Below are 4287 nucleotides of genomic sequence, written 5' to 3'. Positions count from 1 at the left end.
TAAGGTATACACCAACGGATTATTTTGCGTTGCCGCTGGTGGTGTTGCAAGGGTCTACAACAACGTATACAAATGCGTTGGTAAACGACGTAAAAAAGTGTTGCCAAAAACCAACATATAAAGTTACAGCCCAACAACACTTCATATGCGTTGGTGTCTACCCTGCACAACATGATTTTCAAATGGAAATGAACAGTCATTACAATGCCTAGAAGCTTTCCTTCAAAAAAATTGGAATTTCATATATTATCATCTAGATATATAAGATAATTGGCGATAAAGCATATATAAGAACCACAATATAATGAATAGAACATTTCACTTATTAAATTGGCTGTTGCATTACAAAGAACACAATCCAAAGATTATAAGATGTGAAACTATCTACTACCAGCAGCCCAGTTCTCGACCTTGCTATCAACATCTCAGTTATTGTAAAGCATAATGTTTGAGCATTGATTCGGCAAAAGAAAAATCCAAAACAACTTGTGGACCTATCTAGAAGTAGCTTCACTCTCGACCTTGCTATCAACATCTGAGCCGTGCATATCTGTTTGTCTTGGCAATCTACAACAACAAAGAAATAAGATAAGTAACTTACATTAGATAAAATCAGATTAATAGAGCGGTAAAATTTGGAGGAGCAACTTAAAACGGTGAAGGCGATGCGATAATTAACCCCGCTACATTTATTGAGCGGCATGTTCTAAACCATCAGCACTTTGAATGACCTGATACGATCTGCATTGTGTCATGTTCTATTTTATTTTGAATCAGAAGACAATAGGAAATCCTACTGACACATATATTTAAAGGCTCACAAATTACAACATTGTATAGCTAGTCCAACAAAGGCTGCCACCCTGAGATCCAACACCATATAGCCAATAAAGAATGAATGATGAGAAGGGTGGTAAGCCAAAGGAGGAGCTAGGCAAAGAACAAAGGCAAAAAATGATTAGTTACTTTACTGAATTTTCAATGTATAGCTGGCCCTAGGTCGGACTTGGATCTATGTATCAGAAGGCAAAATCTCACTCCAATCAAGTTTTCCAGCAGTTAAATGATGGCTCATTATTCCAAAATATTTTGTGGTCTCTTTCCTTCCAAATGGCCCAGGTTACAACTACGAAGACTAGATGCTTTTGATTATTGTAAAAGTAAAAACTAACATAAAACTATAGAAGATAGATTGATCATTAGACATCTTTAACCTATTAAAATATAAAGCTATGTTGTTTGTTGCGTTGTAAACATAAGAAACCATTAAGGAGAGAAATAATTGATATTCCAAAATCTAGGAAACAAAGATGTGTTGGCTCTTATCCATTTTTAGATGCACTATATGCTCGAAAACAGTAGTCAAGAAAGCCTGATGGGTGTATAAATTGTACATTTAGCGGCAGTAATATGAAGATGTCTAAACAAATAGTAGGGTCAAAATACTCTATGAAACTGAATGGGCAGTATGTGCATGCATTATATCAGTTTGTCACTAAATATAATAAGTTTCAGTTACAGCATAGTATGGTACGTGAAAGACATAAAAATTAAAGGAAGAATTTCAAAAGCTAGAGCCAAATAAATTATATATTCATAGGCTAAAAATCTTACCATCTATTATAAGAGTGCTACTATCTATCATTAGGTTGTCATCGGATGAAATGTGTTAGTGCCCTGCAATATTTCGGGAACTGTTTTCCTGTACAAATAAGGTGGAAAAAAAGATAAATGCATATGGTATATAATAAAAAAACCAGGATTGCTATTAACAATCCAATCTCACATTTAATTTGAACTGGTGAAGAAACATTGATTCAATATAGAACTTACAATTAGAAATAACCTCATAGGAATCTAGCTTGGTACTAGAGGTTTAGTGCCAATAATATTGACCTGGAAGTCAGGAACAAATAAGTTTTTGTAACCTGCAGATTCCATATATGTATTTGTAACTTAGAACATCACTAACCAGTTTTTCAAACGTATGTATACTGAAATCAAATATGCTCTAGACAAACCGTCACATCCATAAGCTAATATCCTGGGTGGACAAGAGAAGTGAATATTAAGTTCTGCAGTTACAATCATGCAGTAGATCGGGTGCCAGTTGGCAGAACATTATTACACATTTATTTTATTTTATTTTGCAGTTAAGACCATCATTACTCATACAAAGGTCTCCAGCCTAAATGGTTATTTTTTAACATGAACTTCCTAAGTCAATCTGGAATACTAAAAATTTTATGCTCATTAGTATTGCTAATATATTTGACAAATAAATTAATTTTCTTAGGGGAGGTGGTTCAGTATTTCAAGTATAAGACTGCGGTCGTAATTGGCAATCTACCGTTTCAATAGTAATCAGTGCCGTTTAATGTAAAGTTGAAGACTGTGTAGTGAGTTTCTAGTAGATTTCTAAATGAGATGGATGATGTAAGAAATAAAACAACCCGGTGGTTTGTCGTCTTCATTCTCATAGTACTTGTATATGTATCTAACTATTCCTCCTTGGCTAAACAAATATGTGCACAACTAATAGCTGAACTACACCTAGTAATATCCGTGTACCTTCTACATCTTCAGTCGTCTACTGTAGTAATATGGCTAAGTTCCTGTTAAAAATAGACATAAATCATCAAAAATACAAGAAACACAAACCCATGGTGCGCGTCAAACACGTCGAGGAAGACACGCAGCAACGCCCCTCATGGCTTCGCTGAACCGGGTGGTACCCCTGCGGTGCATCCTGGAGCCGACAATGAATAGTAGCAGAGAGCACACATTGTTCCACTCCAACGCTGAATTGCTGCACTAGTCGCACTACACTATGAACGTTGGCGCCAATGTCTCCCCCACCATGAACCCCTCTAGATGCTTCTACAAACTCTCAACCACCCTGCACGCAGCATAAACCCAAGTTCACAGAGTATTCGTGTTTGTTAATACTTAATACTATACATTCGCAGTAGAATTTGAGGAACTTAGCCATAGGCCTCGTGGCCTAATAAGATCCTTGAAAACATGTGTGAAATTCAGAAAGGCATTCTACGAGATCGAAAGTAATTAAGGAACCGAGTTAGGAGCAGGGTACACGTTTCTACTTCTAAATCATTCGACTTGTACATACCTTGCCGTGCCAGAAGATGATGTCGGTGTGGCTGCGGATCTTGTAGGCGTTTGCTGTCCATAGAGGATCCACGAACCCTGCTCCTGCACGACTGATCCAAATTCCAATCCAACGAGGGTCAACCAGATGGATTAGTATTAGTGAGAATGATGATTGACGCCAAATAGATCAGAAAAGAGGCGACGCTAGAAAATAGTGAAGAGAGATCTGGAGCTAGGCGCAAATTCAGAGGGGAAGGCGCCACCACAGCTTACGGATCGAGGAATTGTTTTAGGGCTTCTCACGGTAGAAATTTTGGGAATTTTCTGTTACGGGGGGAGAAGACCAAAGATCTACGGAGACTCCTCTCTCAAGACGTGGGGAAGGTCAAATAGGAAAACATTGAGAGGTGGGATACGTGGGGCTACCTGCAACACATCTTCTTTTTCGTTGCAAGCCATTCGTTGTTATAGGGGGTTGTTGTTGTAGTGTGATATCAAATTCAAATAATTGAATGGACCTCATGTTTAATTTGATTTTTTTAAACCACCTTAAGTTGAATTCAAATGTATGCTAGTTCATAGGTAGCTATTTATAATGTTCATTGTGTAACTTTCGTATGTATAATGTGCTTTACACACACAACATGAACTATACTCACGTTTATATTCGATTGCTAAAGCGATGCATTGTCTGGAGTTCAAAATACTAACTATGTGGATCAATTGTGTCGAATAATAACTTAGACATGCTCAAATTCGATAGAATCTAGATGTCTGATGGATCAATGACCGCTCCTTACGCGAATTGCAAATATCATGATCCCATCCTAATATTTGGATACAATTTATATGTTTAATCAATGTGTACAATAGTCTTTTACATGTAGTTTCACTCTACATCGGTGGTCTCTCACATATGCTCACACACTCTCTCCCGAGGTATCTTTCTCGCATACATGCTCTAGATATAACCCTCCCTCCCTTTCGTAACCATTTACAACTATTTTCACTAACCTTTATCACAAGCACTCTTCCTCTCGCAAACATACACACGCACAATGCCCATCGACCCTTACTATATACATGGACTTGCCTACGTGTCTCATGTACGCACATTATCTTTAGGCCTGTCTCTCATGCATTGTCTCACACCTCTCTTCCTAATCGACGAGTATG

At 37.6% G+C, this 4287-nt stretch overlaps 1 long non-coding RNA gene across 1 annotated transcript; it reads right to left on the bottom strand.

Annotated features, from left to right (window-relative positions):
* Positions 1-305: 305 nt before the first annotated feature.
* Positions 306-3512, bottom strand: LOC123065211 (uncharacterized). The gene is made up of 6 exons (XR_006430924.1): positions 3131-3512; positions 2662-2899; positions 1973-2044; positions 1834-1896; positions 1615-1702; positions 306-567 (listed from the first exon to the last, which is right to left on the bottom strand). It is a non-coding gene; the product is annotated as an uncharacterized lncRNA (long non-coding RNA).
* Between the last annotated feature and the right edge of the window lie 775 nt (positions 3513-4287).

The sequence above is a fragment of the Triticum aestivum genome, chromosome 3B, assembly GCF_018294505.1.
Source record: "Triticum aestivum cultivar Chinese Spring chromosome 3B, IWGSC CS RefSeq v2.1, whole genome shotgun sequence".
Taxonomy (NCBI): domain Eukaryota; kingdom Viridiplantae; phylum Streptophyta; class Magnoliopsida; order Poales; family Poaceae; genus Triticum; species Triticum aestivum.
This window is presented reverse-complemented; position numbering and strand designations above follow the sequence as displayed.